Source organism: Panthera leo, chromosome A1, assembly GCF_018350215.1.
Source record: "Panthera leo isolate Ple1 chromosome A1, P.leo_Ple1_pat1.1, whole genome shotgun sequence".
NCBI lineage: Eukaryota > Metazoa > Chordata > Mammalia > Carnivora > Felidae > Panthera > Panthera leo.
Genome location: NC_056679.1, coordinates 163,929,658 through 163,950,574, shown reverse-complemented (window position 1 = coordinate 163,950,574; position 20,917 = coordinate 163,929,658). Strand labels below are relative to the sequence as shown.

Here is a 20,917-nt window from a genome sequence, read left to right as displayed (position 1 = left end):
ATTCAGGGCTATGGCTTCAACACAGGAATTCTGAAGAGACACAAACATTCAGTCTATAACACACCTCTAGCCCTAAGCCGGAATTGCATTATTTTATAACATAAATTTAAATCCATACAATGTAACTATAAGATTATATATGCAAAACAATACTTGAGATTTTCAAAGCAGCCAGTTATTTAAACTAATTTAAATATTTAACATTTGAAATAAAACCTCCTCTCTCAAAGGAAGCCCAATGTTAACAGATGCTGTTTACAACATTTTTAGGTCCACCCTGTCTCTATCCCTCTCCACCCCAAAAAAGAGTTGATTGCCTAAGCAAGGACTCATGCATTCAAAACAAGGTTCATTCTCCAATATCCATCAATGTAATCTGACGGCTAGCAGCAAAACTGCCCAGCACTCTAAATTTACAAGGTATCACATTAGGGGAGAATAAAGTAACCAAGACCCAGATAACTCGACAGTCTGTAGTCGACACCTCAAATCTCCTCTGGAATCAGAGCAGACCACAGAGCAGTGATGTACTAGCCAATGGAGACACTGTCACAGCCTGATTATGTAGTAATATGATGCATCCCTCACGCTGCTTTCATTAAAATACCATCACATCCACAAAACTTCTGAATAAACCATCTCTGAAGAGAGTAGTTCAAAATTATCATCTTATTAAAATACAACTGCTTTCGTTGCATTTACTTGTTTCCTTTAAAGTTGCAAACTATGGTATATATGGCCAGGAGAACATAGATTATCCCTGAGACCTAACAGAGCAGGGCCTTAATGTACACAGAGGCCCAAGAGTCTATTTACTATGCTGCTTCCTCAAAATGTATTTCCTTCACCCACCAGCTGCCCATCCTATCCCCAGGGCATCAGCTTCTGAGTTAGAGGTGAGATGAACAGTCCACATTTTATGCCTGGCCCAGCCCCATTCACTTTAAGTCAGCTTTTAATCGCCTCCTTTCTGTCACAGAGCCTGAGAGAGTTCTACACCTGAATGTCATGACTTGTCATGACCTAAGCTTGTGTTCACTGACAGGAAATTGGGAGAAAATGAACTGGGAGAAATGGATGGAACCTGTGGAAAGTCAGGAAAAAAAAAAAGTGGAGAAAAGGAGGATATTCAGGAGTTTTCCTCAACCTCTCATCTGCCCAAAATTACATACACTGTCTGAAAGCTGTTCTTGATGTCCTTTCATTAACATTCACAGATCGCAATGATTTTAGGCAGAACGCAGGGGAAAGTTACGACTGTCAAAGGTCATTCATATTCTCCACACAGGAAGAGAAGGAAATGTGTAGTCGTCCCCTCATTCCCAGTGACCTGTTATAAATGATGATTTTTATGTCAAACTGAAATTTTCTTCATTCTTTCTTATATAAATGTATAAGGGCTATTCTACACTAAGATGGGTCACCAAGGTAGCTTATAGATTTTCCTTCCCTTGAGACCTTTAAAGAAGATAAATATCAAGCTGCCTTTGAAGGATGACATGGAATCCTTACCACAGGCTGAAGAATGAATTAAAAACCCTTGGTTGTCCCTAGTCCCTATGAGTAAGGAAAAACAAAATGAAACAAAACATTAGCTATCTTCACAATATAAAACAATACCTTTAAATACTTATTTCCAATGTAGCAATTTTTCTTTTTTAAATGTAACTCTCTGCCACCCTGACATTAAATGTCAAAGTAGCACCAACTCTGTCCAGTTGAGCTACAAAATTAATTGACTGCTATGAAAAATACCAATGGAGCATAATGAGCCACAGAAGACCCATATCAACACTAAATTAGAAGATATAACTGCCTTTTGGAACTCAGTGATACCAAGTCTGCAGTGTCCAGTAATTAATGCAGGGTGATTTGAATGTTTATTAAAAGTACTAGATATCTGACATTTTCTGAGTAGACATAGAATCTAAGGGAAAGGTAAGTTCATCTCTTTAGAATTCCAAGTACTAAGACCAGATGAGTCTTAAAATAGCAACAGGTTGATCAACATCTGGCATATAGTAACTAAATGTTGAATAAATGAACTATATTTGTTTCTTCTTTCCTCCGGTCTTTTTGAGATTACTGGTTACTGCCCCTCACAATATTCTCAGACCTCTCTCTCCTTCAGGTATTAATATGTCTTTGCTTTCTCTTTTATTCAAAGTATAATTGCCTGGACAGCTACATGTTAAAGAATGAAACTGAACCACTATCTTATACCATATACAAAAATAAACTCAAAATGAATTAAAGACGTGAATGTATGGCCTGAAACCATAAAACTCTTAAAAGAAAATAAAGGTAATAAGCTCTTTAACATTGGTCTTAGGAATATTTTTTTTTGGACCAGTCACTTAGGCAAAGGCAACAAATGCTAAAATAAACCAATGGGATGACATCTAACTAAAAAGCTTTTGCACCGCAAAGGAAACAATCAACAAAACACAAATGCAACCTATTGAATGAGAAAAATATATTTGCAAACCATACATCTGGTAAGTGATTAATATCCAAAATCTATAAAAGTGTACATAATCTAATATCAAAAAAACAAACATTATTTAAAAATGGACAAAGGGCTTGAATAGACATTAAAAAAAAAAAAAAAAAGACATACAGATGGCCAAAAGGCACATGAAGAAAATGCTCAATCAAAAAGACAAAAATAACAAGTGTTGGTGAGGATGTGGAGAAAAGGTAGCTCTCATACACTGTTGATGGGAATGTAAACTGATGCCGCAACTACGGAAAACAGTACAGAAGCTTCTTAAAAAATTAAAAATAGAACTATTATACAATCCAACGATGCCACTTATGGTTATTTATCTGAAGAAAATAAAAACACCAATTCAAAGAGATATATTCACCCCTATGTTCACTGCAGCTTTACTTTCAAGAGCCAAGACATGGAGCGCCTGGATGGCTCACTGTCCCAATCTTGGTTTCAGCTCGGGTCATGATCTCACAGTTCATGGGTTCAAGCCACACATTGGGCTCTGAGCAGGAAACACAGGGCCTGCTTGAGATTCTCTCTCTCCCCCTCTCTCTGCCCCTCCCCTGCCCATGCTTTCTGTCTCTCTCTCCCCCTCTCTAAATAAATACACATTTTTTAAAAATTCAGCTCTTGTGAAGTATGGTCACTTAAAAGATAGGAAGATGGTGATTTTTTTTAGGGGCTTCCTGTGTTTCTAAGATCCTGATGGTGAAAAAATGAGGAATGTTGTGAGCTTTGGGGCTTCTCTTAGTAGATGACTTACTATTACGAAGAAACATCTCCACTGACTTAACATCTCTAAAATTTCACTTCAAACGTTGACTTTATTTTGAAAAGCTAACATGAAATCACCAAAGAGATTATTTCTAAAGTAGTTCCTACAGATATAATCTCAATACTGAATGCCCAACAATCATTTATTTTTATTTCCTCTCACTCATAACACAGAATATAATTCTCAATTTTTCCTAAGGTCATCACAAAACAAACAAAAGGTGTTATATTAGGAAAAAAAATTTGATCTCACCTAAATGTCTAATACCATGCAAACAGTGCTCTGAAAGAGACACCTCATTTGTTCCTTTTGTCAATTAATCTATTGATATTTAAAGTTCACCTTAGGTTAGCTATTTTAAGTTGGATTTATTTCTTAAAAATTGCAAAGGATGAGGGGCATCTGGGTGGCTCAGTCTATTAAGCATCCAACTCTTGATTTTGGCTCAGGTCGTGATTCCAGGCCCATGGAATCAAGCCCCATCTCTGGCTCCTCCATGCTGAGCATGAAGCCTGCTTGAGAGTCTGTCTGTCTGTCTGTCTCTCTCTCTCTCTCTCTCTCTCCCTTCCTCCTACCCTCCCTCCCTCTCTCTCCTCTGCACCACCCCTCCTCTACTCACTCACGCACACTCTCTCTTTCTCTCTCTCTCTAAAATAAAATTTAAAAGCCCTAAAAAATTGCAAAGGATGAAATAGCCCATTAAAGTCAGCCTACAGATATGTTCCATAAAATTACATAATCTAAAACAGAAAATAATTTTAAGGCCCAAATTAACAAATAGAAACTTTGTATTTTGTCTTTAGAAGACATTTGATAGCATTTTTGTCTTTGATTCTCAAATGTTCCCAAGGCCTCCTATTCTAAGAATTCATTTCCTATCCCCCAAAGTTAAAAGTCCATCTTTACACATAAAGTATATAAAACAAGATCGAGATTATTTTAATATAGTATTTATGACTTTAAAAACCCTAGAATCAGTTTTTTCAATAGCAGCAACTATAATTACATCCCCTTTTAACACTGCTTTCCTGATTTGATCCTATTTAAGCTTTTTAAAAACCAACATAGTGACAACTTGTTCATTCAGAAGAAATCAAGAAAAGTAGGATTATACTCAGATGAGCATAAACTCATGTCATGTTCAACGAAATGCTCTGGAAGCTTTGAATGTTTTCTAAAATGTTAAATATTTCATGGTCACAAAGGTATATTTCTGTGTCATTCTAGGAATTGGGCTTGTTCATTTCTACAATGCCTTTGCACCCTCTTATGGTCATTTTAGGATTTGCTTTATTGGGAGATTCAATTTATTCAAGGCTATTCAAAGGTTTCATCTTGTAAATTTGAATTTTATTAGAATAATGACATTTACACACTTCACACCTTTAAATCTGTGATTTCATAATCCCAAATATTAATTGAAGCTCACATTTCTTCACAGTGTTGAGAAAACCAAAGTAGATAGAGTTGAGGTTACTAGGATAATAATTAGGAAAACACTCCATACTTTCCAATTATGTCTGACATATTAACAAGCTAATAAGAATTTTAGATTCTGCCTCCTAGGCATAAAACAATTCAACAGTAAGGCCATCATTAGGTATCACAGTTCTTACTTCCCAATACTGATATGACAAAATCAACTTAGAATTTGTTTGGGCCTGTTTATAAAAAGCATGAAAATGACTTCTAACTCAGGACAATATCCTAAAAAACAACAACAGCAACAACAACAACAAAAAGCAGAAATGTGGCTGTTTTTCATTAAAAAGTAGCAACAGCAAGATTAAACACACACACACACACACACACACACAAACACACTATATTTTAATTGACTCATATGTTGTCTCAGAAACATTAAATTCCTTTAAAGCTAAGATCTTAGGGCACCTGGGTGGCTCTGTCGGTTAAACATCTGAGTTTGGCTTAGGTCATGATCTGGAGGTTTGTGAGTTCAAGCCCCGCGTCGGGCTCTGTGTTGAAAGTTTGGAGCCTGGAACCTACTTCAGATTCTGTGTCTCCCTTTTTCTCTGCCCCTCCTCTGCTCATGCTCTCTCTCTCCCAAAAATAAATAAACACTAAAAAAAAAAAAGCTACAAATCTTAAAAAAAAAAAGGTCAATTGTTACCTTTCTATTATTTTTAATTTGACCCCCATAAAAAAAAAAGAAAGACTGCTTCCTGACTAAAAATCTCCTTCTTTCTATTACTTAATGGTTTCATGTTCACAAAGCATTTGGAAAAATGTGAAAAGTTTTAATGGTAAGTTTTATTTCTGAGTTCATGCTGTTGCTAGTGATAAGGATATCTGCTTTGTGGTGAAGAGAAGTAACATTGAAACTCTACAGACAAAGGGAGAACTACTGGTTAAAGTGTTTATGGGGACAACTGTTGTGTTTCCAGATACTTTCTTCTTAGCAGGGTGACTGTCTCACATTGTAAGATATTTTTAACTTGAAGAGAAGTGTAACTTGAACACTATATTATTTTAAATTACTAACTTATATTACACTCATATTTTTGCCAGAAAAGTAGTACCTCAGAACCAATACATATATCTATAAATTCATAACTTTGGTTTCAGAATGCAACTGCTATTACTAAGGGCACAAAAATACACTAACCAAGAGTGCAAGAGATCCCATAACTGAACAACATTTAAGGAGCTAGAAAACACAGTTTCACCACGCTAGTCAAGTATTGTATAGGATGATGTTCCAAATACATAAGCTTTTGTTAATTCTCAAAGTACAAATGAAATTTAAAGATAAAATTTTGGGTGGTTCAAATGAAAAATGGAATTATTTTTCACAGTAGATAACAGCACTTACAAAGATCGCCAATACCAGTAAGGTATCAATTCATAGGTTTCCTATATGTTATTCAGTCTGTCAGATGTGCTCACTTCAGAATATCAGTTCATTGCCAGTTCCAGAAATGTTCTTTACATTTCAAAAACTCCAAAATCCTACAAGTCATTTCTCCTACATGACAGCCACGTACATGGTCTAAAATATTTTGTTCATTGTTCATAAACACTGAAAAATTGGATACGAAGTTGCTGAGTGAGCACTACCAGTACCTCCTTGTGTATGCATTTTTTCACAGTTATAATCATTGACAACTGGAAACTACTCTGTAAATATGTGTATCTTTTTTAAAAAGTGACTATGTCTTGCTAATGAGCATTGCAAATACTGGTGTTCAAATGTATCCTGTTCTACAAAAGTCTGATGTGTCCTGGGGTGCCTGGGTGGCTCAGTCAGTTGAGCGTCTGACTTTGGCTCAGGTCATGATCTCGCAGTTCGTGAGTTCAAGCCCCACGTCGAGCTCTGTGCTGACAGCTCAGAGTCTGGAGCCTGCTTCGGATTCTGTGTCTCCTCTCTCTGCCCCTTCCCCACTCATGCTCTGTCTCTCTCTGTGTCTCAAAAATGAATAAATGTTAAAAAAAAATTTTTTTAAAGAAAAGAAAAAGTCTGATATGTCCTACAAAAGTCTGATAATTCAATTGTGCATACAAAGATACAAAACAGTTAAATCTACTGGCCCAAACAACCATTTAGGAAGACAGTAATGAGGGTTGTTTGAAAGCAGAGTATCCTAGGGGTCCTAAACTACATAGCATAAAATTCCAGGCCCTTAAAATCAGCCACAGGACACTACTTTTCATTTCTTCAGCACTATACCTTTTCACATCCCAATGATTACACATTTAACTCCCTCTATCTGAAATAATTCCCTCCCTTATTGTAGTATACCATTATATATTGGGACTTATCACATGGTAATGCAATTATTTGTTTGAATGTCTATCTCTCCCAGTAGACCACCATATATAATATCTTGAAGACAAGAACTGAACTGATTTATTTTTATATTTCCCAGTATCTGAAAACTACTAGTCCAAAACATCATTATGAAGACCCATGTTTTAATCCTAGGTGCACTTAATTTTCCATTTTCCTTGTATGTAAATGATTAGGTATTTTATTCCTTGCAGGATAGCTGGGAAACAGAAAGGTACCCATAAAGTGACTAACCCAGTGCCTGGCACATAGAAGGCAGTTACATGCACTCAATAAATGTTAGTTGAACTGATCCTTCCCTACAGCTCTTTGCATTTATATATTAACTCAAAATCTCTTCAGATTTTCCAAAATCTAAAGCACTATCTTGTTCCTTCTTATATTTTGTCATATACCATAATTTAAACATAATCATAGCTATAAAAATAAAGCATTTTACTGTGTATTAAGGCAATTTAGGCATTTGAAAGCAGTAAGTTCAATTTTTTCCACACATAAAATATCCCAAGAAATGGGACTAAAGTTCAGGGCATTCAGCTTTATTTTCTCTTCTATTTCTCAACAAAAGAGGGGAAAAAAATGCTTCAATATTTATAAGACTAAGAATAATGGATGTGCATAATTTTGCTTTAACATACATTTCTGCCTTTTAAACCCAGTTTAAACTCAGTGAAAGGCCAAGAACATGGACTTAATTATGCAGGAAAAAAAGATGCTTTAACTGCAGTGCACATTCAATAGACAAAATCCAAAGAAAGCAATCCTGCCTGAAACGTTTACAAATCAATTCATTATATTGATTTGGAATGAGTTGTGCTGTAATTTAAAGCATAGATTACTGCAGGCCAAACTTGATAAAGTTCTTTTTTTAAGGTACTTCACTTGACTATGGACTTGACCTGAGAATTTTCAAGAAACAGTGATTTGCCTAACTTAAAAAAAAAAAAAAAAAAAAAAAAGCTACCATGTACAAAAACTAGGTTTTAAAGGGTAATGATTAAGAATTGAATCATAACTAAATTTCAGAAGTACAAAAAATTGTGTCTAACAAATAAGTTCAATAAGACATTGATATTTTGAGAAGAGGCAAAGTGTTTCTATTTCAAAACAATTTATTCCACATACGATGTATAGAATGTTTCCATCTCATTTCCTAGTTCCAGTGTAGTTCTGGAAGAAAAATTTAAGATTTGTTTCTGTTTTGTTTCTTCTTTATGGAAAAAGCTGTTCTTTGGCAAACAGTGATTAAGCCTAAGAGTCCTTTTGTCCCACTCAAATCTCCTGATGAGTCAGTGTTTTATCTTAATACAACTTAAATATTTTGCCATTTCTTTCCATATCATTCTTAAAAAGTGAGGATAATAATAGCTATCACTACACAGGGTAGTCCTCAAAAAGCACTGAAACTGGGGTTCAGAAAAGCTCATCTTATTTTAATTACACATCAAGCATGAAGTCAATGAGTTAATTAAGCGGCTAACTATGTGCTTCCTGGAGGAAAAAGAGTATTTGTTAAAATCATTTTTTTTCATAATAAAAAACAGGACCTAGAGAATGATACTGTACCCCCATTCCCCTGTCCCTGGGGTAGGGGGAAGTACACAGCAGGAAGTAAGTAAAATAATAATTTGCAGCTGAGTCACTCCAGAGACACAAGAATGAATGTGTAACTAGGTCTTTTCATAACATTAAATCTCCTTCAGTGATATTTCTCTTGGGCCTCAGTTTCTTCATCTAAGCAATGACCTTGATTTCCCAGTTCTCTTGTAGTTTTAAGTGTTGTGAGTTCTTCATAAATTAAATTAAGCTATACTAGTCTGCTGTGAGCTAATGTCTAGATGACACATGGATACACAAACATATGAATGTGTAAATATGCAATGTGTAAGTTATTCAAACACATGTATAGATCTATTAAAATCTAAGAAAAAATAAACAGTTTTTGATGCATCATCTTCAAAAGTCTAGGGGCACCTGGGTGGCTCAGTCGGTTAAGTGTCCGACTTCAGCTCAGGTCTTGAGCTGAAGACCATGGGTTCGAGCTCCATGTAGGGCTCTGTGCTGACATCTCAGAGCCTGGAACTTGCTTCAGATTCTGTGTCTCCCTCTCTCTCTGTCCCTCCCCTGCGCTCTCTCTCTCTCTTTCTCTCTCAAAAATAAAAAAAAAAAAAAAATTAAGACAATTTTTTAAAAAGTCTTCATCATTTGTAGTAAAATGACACAAAAATTGTGAAAAACCAAATAAAATACCTCTATGGAAACAAATTATTTTACTTTCCAGGTTTCTCTTCTTTAAAATGAAAGCAGACAAACACAGCAAAATTATAGTCTATGAAACAAATTAGAACTAAAGAAGAAATTTTCAATTATTTCCACAAATGCCCAGAGCAGTTTAAGCTTTCTAAAATTTGCTACCCTGTTGAATTAGAGTATTTTAGCTTTATAAAAGCTTTCCTGAAGCTTGCCACAAATTTTCAAAATAACTACCTTTTCATCCATAGAAATTAATGATTTTGCCATGACATTTTTCCTGCAAATTTTAACAGGATTTAAACTACCTAATCTTTCTAACTGTAAGTATTTAGTGTTTTGTTTTTTTGTTATAGAATAAGGAAAAAAATAAGCTGGTTTTTCTCAGTTATTTGATCCCAGAATTTAAACAAAATTCAGTCTCTAAAACAGTATTTTTTAATATGTTTATAATATTCAGTTGATTGGGAAAATAATTCTTGAAATAAAACTAATTACTGATAAATGTATGTATCTATTTAAAGATTCCTTACTAATTGTATTACTTCTGTAGAGTTGAAAGGTAACATTCCTTTCCAAGCTGATTATATACCAAAAGTCACAACCTTTGGTAGCACTGCCACCTGCTGTTGATTCTAGATCATTTTCCAGCATATATCAAAAATAAAACTAGAAAAGCATGGGCAAATTGGTCTGGAAAACAAGCATCGACATAGATTTTAGGGACAATTTGTGTGAAAACCACTGATAAAGTTGTTTTTCTGACGACAGATAACGTTGTATCTATATTGTAATAAGCCTCTTACTATACAAAGGAGCAAAATAGGTAACTGTAAAGGGCCCTAAGCCTTCTTGGTTATTAACATTTGTTTGAGATATAGTTTTACAAAAGCATTTTTTATTTGACAAAGAAAGAGAGGGATGTAGCACCCAGAAAAATGAAAGTAATAAAGCTCTTTCAGGAGGAATTATATGATTTCCTTTTAATTGAGTAAACCATGCCTAATAAATAAAGGAAGATACAAGCATACATGTAGGGAGATACAGGCAAATGTGGCAAAACTGGTGAATCCACCCAAAGGATATATGGGAAAACATTTTTTATCCTTTCAACTTTTCCTAAGTTTACTAACTTTCTAAATAAAAAGTTGGAGAAAAAATTATCACGCACTGATTTTTTAATTTGCTTTACCAATGCAGCTAAACATCACAGAATTTAAGGGAACGCTGATATTATAATTGACAAGTTTATATGTATTTTAAAGTCTGAGAAAGGTTGAAATACCATTTTTAAAACACTATCAAGGTTTTCTTTTCTTTCCCCCCAATTCTAGAGAAACATGATTTACAGCAGCAGCAGGCCTTATGGGAGATGGCTGGTCATGTAGCTGGAGCAGTGACCTAACACTGCCTCTTGGGGAAGGCAGGAACAAAGTGTATAAAAGAACATGAGTATACCCAATACTTTTTTCTCTTACAATTTAACAGCTTCAAGACTGAACTGTTAGTTGCCTTGAAAGCTTTACCAGTATGCTGCCTTCTCCCTGTCTATCAAACAGTAAAAAAACATAACTGAGAAGTTTCTTCAAAACACATTCATGAAGATTTTATTACTATTAAAAAGAAAAAAACTATATTTTAAAGCTGCTTTTTTTTTAACCAAGAAAGCTAACATTTGCATAAAAGACAGCCTCTGGGTTGTCTGTACAACTCCCTTTCTGTGGATGTTTCCTCCCAACTCCCCTATCATAGATATTTAAATTCCATGACTCTAGCCAGTCATAACCTACCAGCCAGTGCTTCTCTCTTGTGGGAGTTCAGAATTGGAAATCAGAAAGGATATTTCAGTCTCTGATGTTTTTTGAAGTGGTGACAGGTAAACTCAAGAGTTATGGAATTGTCATCGAGTACAAAATACATGGGAAAGCAGAGAGAAATGTCCATTTGCACAGAAAAATAAGGAAAGACATGTAAAGAAAAAAAGAAAAGACACAGAGAGAAGGAGTAATGTCTTACAGCTTTCCAGTCCCACCTGAGCCCAGCCGTACTTCCTGCCCATAGGCTCCATGACATTCCCTTGTATTCATATAAAGCCCTTCACCTCCTTTGTACTCACACAGGCTTGCAGTGGGATTCTGTTCCTTAAAGACAAAAGCCTTGATTCCAACAATTTATTGACACAAGAGACACGGGGAAATTTTTGATACACTAACAACAAAAAAAAAAGTTAGAACCCCATCCAATAATAAAAACAACAACAACAAAAGATGTAGATATTGTCTGTGAAATACAATTTTAGAGATAAGCAACCTCCATAGAAAACTGTAATATTTATCCTAACAGAGTCCCTATCCAGGAATAACAGTGGTGACTGGCAGATTGCATTGTTTCTTCAAAATATTCATTCCTCCACCTTATAAAGTCCCTCTCTGGTAATTCTCCCTGTGAAAGAAATATATTTCCTACTGCCACAATCTCAGGTTTGGCTACATGATTTGCTTTGGCCAATCCAAAGTAAGCCCAAGTGACTGTACCAGTGCCAGGCAGGAATCTGAATGGCATCTTGCAGTTCCACAGAGGCGTTCCTTTCTCTCTGACAACACAAGAAAAAACAACGGTGAGGCTGTGTTACAATAATGTGAGGATGTGTTACATGTCAACCTTCAATAGGCAATTAGCATGAACAAGAAATAAACCTCTATTGTTAGAAGTCATGGAAATTTTAGAGTTGATTGGTACCGTGGTATACCTGGCATAAGCAGACTGGCACAAGTCTCAAAGAGATGCTCATGACTAATAAAGCCAATGGGTAAGAAAGTAAATACTTCATATGGAAGTTCATTTAAATATTGCCAATAAGCTTATATTTTAAATAGCCCTTGTAGTTTTCAAGCTATCAGACTGTTGATGATTTTAAGGATCTTTAAAGATAATGCTTACCAAAGGATAAATTTACTACTTCTGCCATGTTTCTAAGAACTGTCCACAGATTTATGAAAAAGACATACTTCTTCTTAAAGGATATTTCAAAGATATTCTAATTTTAGTGTTTGTACTTTTCCAAAACCTGTGGGTATAATAAGGCTTTTCAAAACAATATATCAATTGAGAAAAAGTTCTGAATAAATTTTATATTTTCCTTCTACCTTATGAAAACAACCTGATGCCAAAGGTTCTGATTCTTCCAAATAGTAAAAACCAAAAAAATTGTTAATGCCATTCCAATTTTCTTGGTCATTTTATAACACCAATGGCCTTAAGTCCTCTATAATCCAGATAATAATTTTACTTTTAAGTATGTCTTTCCGAGGGGGAGCCTGGGTGGCTCAGTCAATTAAGTGTCTGACTCCTGATTTGAGCTCAGGTCATGATATCACAGTTCATGAGTTCGAGCCCTGCATCTAGGTCTGTGCTGCCAGCATGGAGCCTGCTTGAGATTCTCTCTCTCTCTGCTCCTCCCTGTGCCCGCCCTCTCCCTCTCTATCTCTCTCTCTTTAATAAAAAAAGAAAAGAAAAGAAAAGGAAAGAAAAGAAAAGAAAAGAAAAGAAAAGAAAAGAAAAGAAAAGAAAACGGGAGGGGGGAGTATCTCTTTCTGAAAACAATGTCATATTTAATAGAGTTTTGATAACTGGAAATAATTATCAAATAAACTAAGATAAAATATGAGGCTTATTCTATACATTGTGCCACTAAGATTAGCTGTGTGACTTTAGGGAAGTCATTCAACCTCTGTGAGCCAGTAGAGAAGCTTAGAAAAATGAGGATAATAATCTATACCTACTACATATTATAGGAACCAAATGCTATAACACCTTCACTAACCTAAAAAATAAAAAGCCACATTTTCACTATAGAAGCAGAATATATGCTTACATATAGTTTCCATAAACCTTAATACAAAACTAAATTGTTGAAGAATCAAGTAATGTTGGAAATTGCTTCTACTTTACACTAACCTCACTATTAAAACCACAATAAATTATATTAATAAGAGAATTGTCTCATGCAATTCTATTTTTCATTCTAGGTGGTCATTTGATAAACATCTCCATTTAAATACCAAAAACAACAACAACAACAACAACAACAACAACAACAACAACAACGTTAATGTCTTTAAGAAAAGAGATTAGGAAATAATCCCAACAGGTTTTAAATTGCATATGTTAATATTTTTCTAAGCTTTTTACTTATATTTACTGATTTAATCCTTCTAACAAGCCTATAAGGAAGTTACTACTAATTAGTCCATTATTCATATAAGAAAACTGAGGCACAGATTAAGTAACTGTCCAAAAGTCACAGCTCATAAGTAGCACAGTCAGATTTTGAAACCAGACAGGCAGTATTAAAATTCCATTTCAAACTAATATTATCATACCAGTACGAGCGAAGGAAAAAGATTTTGGGGAAAGATGCAATATAGTTGGGCCAATAATAAACTATTTCACAAGTACATATCAAGTCTGTCTTTTAAATAATCCCTTTCACTTAAATTATTGAAATTTTATATTGGTAGAAATCATGTAGATGCATCGACTAACATAAATGTTGTTCATCTAAATCCATTACTTCCCTTGCTACAATTCCTTTCTTTCATTGTTATTGATGAATCAGCTTTGAAAAATCCATTTTGCTTCACCAGTGGGGCTGAGAAATTTTAATCTCTGAGTTAGACTGTGTTCTTGGTAATGAAAAAGTTGAAAGATCATGAGCAAATAAATGTATAGTAACTGTAATACAACAAATAACAGCTAGAGCATCTAGAACAGATCTTTGATACAGCACAGTACTCCACAAGAATACACTCCAAATGGTGTATATAGCATGTATCTACCATATCTTTTAAAGAATGAATGAATACATACAGATGACAATGTAAAAAAAAAAAAAATCCCATGGAATGACCTGTGTAAATATGTAACAACTCTCTACATATAGTGAAACACATTTTAGATTGAGATTTGAATACTAATGACAATTTCTTGTAAGCTATTACTTTTATAAAGAAGATCTGCCATTTAAACACTGAAATTTCAACTCTGAAATTTCAACTGTGATTTGAGAAATCATTAACTAGCCAAAAAAAATTTTTTCCAAGTTGGAATTATATTCAAAACCTTCAAGAAAGACTCACAAGACTCAGTTTAATTTAAATAACTTAAATTTGACATATTCAAATAACTCAGAGCTTTTAAATTTAAAGAAATGAAAAAGAAAATATCCAAGTCCCAATATGAGAGAAAGGTGACAAAAATCCATTACTTTTAGGAGAAAAGAGTCAAACATTTCCAAGGAGACTATTTGACTCCTTAGAAAAACTAATTTGCCTAAAATGAGCCAGGATTTTATTATTGGTCCATTATGAAAAAGTAGATCTTATGCATTTTATTCCAATTTTTCAAATGAGAAACTTCAGACAGATTAAATATAAAAGAAGGGTCCCTATATTTTACATCTAAATTTGCTCAAAGGCAAGTTATCAACAGAATAGAAATGTGGTTACATCAGTGTGTCACAGAATAATGATTACTATAGTGAGTCAAATGGATAAATATTGTTTCTGTAAATTCTCAAAACAACTTTCTTTAGTACTGTAAACTGCAAGGAACTAAAACAACAATTGTGAAATTACTATATTTCAGCTTTTAAGAAACTTGGTGAGGGATCTTTTTTTCCCCTAGAATGTATCTGTTGCTTTTCTAACAATATCAATAAGCCCAGGAGGGCATCTACACACATTTCCAAGTTTTAATAATAGTCAACGTATTAAATAACTAATCCAGTATAATGCACCATTCCAAAGTAGAGTGTTTGGCCAATATACCTCTTCAGAGAGATACTGTAATTGCTTCACTCCACTTTCAATAAACGATCTATAATGAAAGTTGCTTTTTTAGGCTTAACCTAGAGCTGTACCCTGTGGGAAATGATGGGTCTTTGTAAAATGTGTTACAATTTACTAATAAGGATGCAGAAGAAGCACAACTGATGAACCAGCAAATCTGCTCTGACTTATTTGGTCTTTGCTGCATGAATTTGAATATCATCAAAATACATTATCCTTATCCTTAACCTGCTTCCTATGATTCACTCTATCCTCACACTTATTTCAAAAGGAACTTTAAGCACTTGAATATTTTACATACCTGTGCTGGTCCTACGGCATTACATAAAACAGAATATTTTTTTTTCTAAAGGACAAAAATGAAGCTTTGAATAGAAAGCAGTAACCAGGTGAATATTCAGGACCTGGACAAAAGCAGAGAGCATTTACATAGCAATATCTATATTTGATACTGATATATAATCAGAATTTCTCACGTAAAAATAACACAAATTACCTTCCCTGAATATTTACCAACTGACTATCAGGGAACCATGAAGATGTGGATTATGAGTCTCTTTTCACCAATAACAGATTGTTTTATCTTGAACACACCTGTTAATTCTTCTCTCCCTGCCTCTGACTCCCTTCCTACCTTCTGTCCATCTTGCCTTCCTTTCTGATTCATTCATGAATTCATTTAACTTCTGTTGAGGGTATAACATGTGCTGGGCATTATGGCTGCCTCTACAGATACAAAGATAAACAAAACAGTTGTGCCCCAATGGAGTTCCTAATCCTTTGAGTGAGAGAAAAAAATAAATACCTATACTATAAAATACTATAAGAAAGGTTTATTCAGAGTGTTCTGAAAGCAGAGAAAGGGATATAATTCAGTTTCCCAGAGATGGTGACACAGGAACTGAGTTGTGAAAATCAAGTAGGCTGTATGGATGAGGAAGTGGGGTGGGACAGGTATTTCTAGCAGAAGAAATAGGAGAGGTGACATACCACAACCTCTGTAATTACTTAGCTATGGGTCTAGGGTCGGTCGCAAATAAGGAACGGATGGATTCTCCAAAGTTGGGTGCATACCCTAAGGGTGCCTAAGACAAAGAGAAGAGTACAGGAATAAAATATTAAAATTTCTTTTACAATTATTCTTACCACCTTTTTAAAAAAATTCTATTTTTGAACATACTATTTAATTAAAATAACTTTTTAGTATTCTAAACCTTGTACATGTGTATCATTTGTAAATAAATAAATATATACTGGGTATACACCCTCCAAAAATTTTAATTAGTGGTATTGCAATAAAAGAAAAAGAAAGAACCTCATAACCTATATTATCCTGAAAGTGATGCATAAGAACAATGGATTTTAAGCAAATGAGTAATGACAGGATTTTAAAAGATCATTCTGACTGTATTCTAGAGGGTAAATTCGAAGACGAGTCCTCAGACAAACAGTTATAAAGCCACTGTAGTAATCCTCATGAGAATATCTGAAACAATGATGGTGGCACAAGAGGAACACCAAGGAGGCTGCTTATAAGAAAAAAAGAGTATAAAACTATAAATCACACTAACTTACATCATTCGTTACACTTTGGCCCTACACAATTCCACAAAGATAATTCCTATACCCTTCCAAAAGCTGGCTTACAAATCAAGTCATAATGTACTATTATCCGATTTGAGATCATTAAAACTTAAAGATGAAATTATATTCTTATTTCATGATGAGGACCAATATTTGAAAATCAATATAATCACTGTTCCTACTAGATCACTCTAGTTTCTTTTCATGTAAGCTAATGTAAATCTTAATCAGAGAAGACGGGAAAGAGGGAAGGAAGGAGGGGGAGGCAAAAGTGAGGGGAACTGGAGGAGAGAAAGTGAAGATGCCGAGATCACTCCCTAATTAACCAATGCCATCATATTGGTGATAGAACAAAGATAGTATTGTTTCCAGTTTCCTTTTCTGTTTTACCAGGAAAGTTTCATAGGCCAGGGACTTTTAAATAAATCTGCTTCCAAATATATCACAGATTTCCTTTGCTAAGAGCCAGAAACCAAACAAAAGAGAACAAATAATAAGATATAACTTGGGTAAGTTATGCTTTATCCACAGAGTTTAAACAGTTGGATTTAACAAAATTAGATATACTTTCTGAATGAATAACTTATCTCCATTAAGTTTAAACTGTGGGAAAGGAAAAGATATGATAATAGAACTTGAATAAGTTGTACCTTCGAGTACTATTCTCCATCAACATTTAAGAATTCCTTACCTATTTCTGAATGAATAAATCAATTACTGTTCAAATTTTATTTCAGATCAAAGCACTTGGTCCTACATAAGAAGTATCATATTGGTGGCCCTGTTGCCAGAAAAGCCGCATGTGATTAAACTGGAAATGTTACCACCATAGCAGATAACTTTTCAACTAGGACAAAATGGAATATTATATGAGATATCCCTAGTGGCATTTTGTAATGGTTCCTTATCCTGGCTTTCTAAAGGGTAAAGTGTTTTCTAAGAATTTCACATGGCCTTCAATGGCATAGCTCCTCTCTTAAATTACTCTGGTTTTCCCACAATTCTGCCAGTCAGACTTATATTGAAACTGGCTGAATGGTGTAGTGACAATAAATGGATTCTCAAGGATTATTCACAAGAACTCAAAATATATAAAGCATTTTGGGGCTGCCTAGCTGGCTCAGTTGGTAGAGCATGAGACACTTGATCTCAGGATTGTTAAATTCAAGCCCCTCAGCGGGCATACAGATTACTTGAAAAAAATAAAATACATAAAGCATTTTAACATTACTGTTAAAAATCATCATATAATGTTAAAAACGAGTTATCTTATGTATAGGGCGCCTGGGTGGCTCACTCAGTTGAGCATCTGACTCTTGATTTTGGCTCAGGTCATGACCTTCCTGGGATCAGCCCCGGCACGCCTGCATCAGGCTCCCAGCTGACAGTGCGGAGCCTGCTTGGGATTCTCCCTCTCCCTCTCTCTCTGCCTCTTTCTTTCCCTCTCATTCTCAGTAAATAAATAAACATTTTTTTTAAATGTATAGTTACTTTTTGTAATGAAAAGAGGGAGAGATGGTATATTCCTGTAATTTCTCACAGCTCTAGAAATTCACTGGATGCAGACTGACAGCTCAGAGAACAAAATGCCATCCTACAGATTCAAAAAGTGTTTATTAATCATTCTAAATTTCATTCCTCTTTTTAATGTATTCTGAGAATATCGTGGCAATCAGCATTACATTATTGTTGTAATGATAGCTTAGGAGGCAACAAAAATCCTCTCTGGGATACTGAAATCAGATAAGTTAGAGACAGCTGACAGAGCACTGTAGGGGCACTTTGTTTAGAAATAGCAAGTAAGGTGCCTTCTACAATAGTAAAGTCATCCCAGTTTTTCATTCCAAAACTCCACAGATTTACTTCTGAACTAACCCTACATGGGGCTCAAAAACAAAATATATTCACCACCAACAATAAATTAGCTGACATGTGAGCACATAACATGTGGCTTTAAATATAGCACTAAATTATTCGTCCTCCATAGAGATAGAATGGACTCTGATTCATAGAGCAGGTAACAAACCTAAGGCTCTCAATCACGGCTGAAGGAATTTACGTGCACTGCAGACATTCACTCTCTGTAGAAGGTCATCGCTTCACAGCCTGGGAAATAATCCCTGCCAGCGGACTTGCAAAGTGCCTGAGGCATAGCTCCTGAGAGGCATAACTCCTCTTCTTTCAAGGCTAGAGGTCGGAGCCATGATCACAGCTCAGTCAAATTTAAAGGAAAAATGTATCTAGGGTCAAAAATATCCTAAGGAAAAATAGAAGACTAAAACTAAAAAAATATACTGTGCTCCTCTGGGCTTTGGCATGGTGATAGAAAAACCTGTTGCAGAATATTAAATGTAGATGTTTTTTCATCTGATAGCTTCAAAATAACTAAACTAAAACTGAATACAGAATCGAATGCATGTCATGCTGCAATCCGGTTTGCGGACATTTTTAAACGCTACAAATCCTTTTAAATCCTCATCAGCCTAAACATTCTAGAAAAGAAAAAAAAAATCAAGTTTAAGTGACTTAAACATGAAATGTGAGCAATGGCTCAATGATTAAATGACTGCATCAATTAACTTGAGTACACAGAAAGAATGTTGCTCTTTCAAAGCAGTGTTAATTCTGCCTCTGATCGGACAGACTCCTGCTCATATCAAGGTTGTTGCTTCATAAAACACAACTCATACAGCAAAAGAGGAGAAATGATTTATAAATAAGAATAAACTGTTGTTTGGGAATTCTTCATAAAATACATAAACTAAATTGATGTTTATGTGAAAAATACAGTCATTTCCATACACTTCCAAGAGTGAAAAACTCTGAAAATTGTTTTTGAAAATCATGAGACAGATGAAATTACCATAAACTCAACAAAAGTGGCTTGGTACCCATAAAAATCATAAATGAGTGTATTTAAAGATTAAATGCATTTCTGGATGTACGCATTGCAAAGGGGAAAGTGTTTTATTTTGGTCATCTCTGCCAACTGCTATTACATGCTGTCATTTTCAGTAAGGGGAAATGTATTTGCAAAAGCAGAGTGAGCACAACAGGCCTTAAATCAGACAAGTTGGGGACTGCTGACAAAGCGCTGTCTGCACTCTGCCTACCAGGGCCCTTGAATATCAGGATTTTACGGCGTGTTTTCCTGACATATCTGATACTTAGTAAACCCTACTGCCTGCTTAGAATCTGGAGTACTAACCTACTTGCTATTTCTAAGTTCGCTCTCACTCTTTCAAAGGACCAGGCTCTACCCTGGCAAGAAGGAAAGGAGTAATCCCTGATGAACTAACTGATTTTGCCCTTTCATTCTTCCTGGCTTTTCCAATCTCAGTTCACAGGTTACTTCCTCACGGTTTTCTGTGTTACTCAGAATGTTATGGTGAGGTAGTGAGTTAACTCTGAAATCTCTTCAGCTTACACCAAAGTTTTCTTTCTCACTCATACAAAGTCTGTTTCAAGTCTGGCAGCTCTCCACAGCAGCTTCCAACTGGTGAGTGCCAGTTCTATCTCTGTGACAGGGTTATCTTAACATGCCATACTCATATTGCCATGAAAAGTTAATAAATATCTGGAGAGCAAGGTACTATCTCATAACTGCTTTGGCCCAGAAGGGCACCACTTCTGTCCACAGGGCATTGGCTAAAATTAGTCACAAAGCCATGCCTAGCGGTAAAGAGCCTGGGCCATATACCCTTCCCAGTAGACCTGGAAAAAGAGAAGAATAACACATGGGTAAGTACTTTAAGTCTCCACTATACATTTTTCTAACCCTGTCCTGTAAGTGTAGATTGAGTACCCACAATGCACTCTCCACTTTGTCTTCACTCCACCATAGAATATAAATTGTTTATTATCTATTTTACTTCATTAGTCAATAGCTCTTTGAAAGGAACAACCAGATGCTGTCTTCCTGACTAAATTCCATAAACACAGAAACAAACATAATCACAGAAAGTCTGATGCATGCATGTCTAACGTTATTTGAGAAGTTCTAATTACTAAGATATGGTAGCAACATCAAAAATATATTTAACTTTGGGGTGCCTGGGTGGCTCAATTTGTTGAGTGTCCGACTCTTGATTTCAGCTCAGGTCATGATCCAAGGGTCATGGGATTGAGCCCCGTGTCAGGCTCCATGCTTAGCA

At 35.2% G+C, this 20,917-nt stretch overlaps 1 long non-coding RNA gene across 3 annotated transcripts in view; it reads right to left on the bottom strand.

The window, feature by feature from the left end:
- The window catches only part of LOC122201145, a 111,776-nt gene extending 95,475 nt beyond the window's left edge, over positions 1-16,301 (bottom strand). For all 3 annotated transcript variants that reach the window (XR_006194104.1, XR_006194103.1, XR_006194106.1), the window contains exons 1-2: positions 16,170-16,301; positions 11,865-11,923 (exon numbers count right to left, since the gene is read on the bottom strand). This is a non-coding gene — a long non-coding RNA (uncharacterized LOC122201145). The remainder of the gene's footprint in view (positions 1-11,864; positions 11,924-16,169) is intronic.
- Between the last annotated feature and the right edge of the window lie 4,616 nt (positions 16,302-20,917).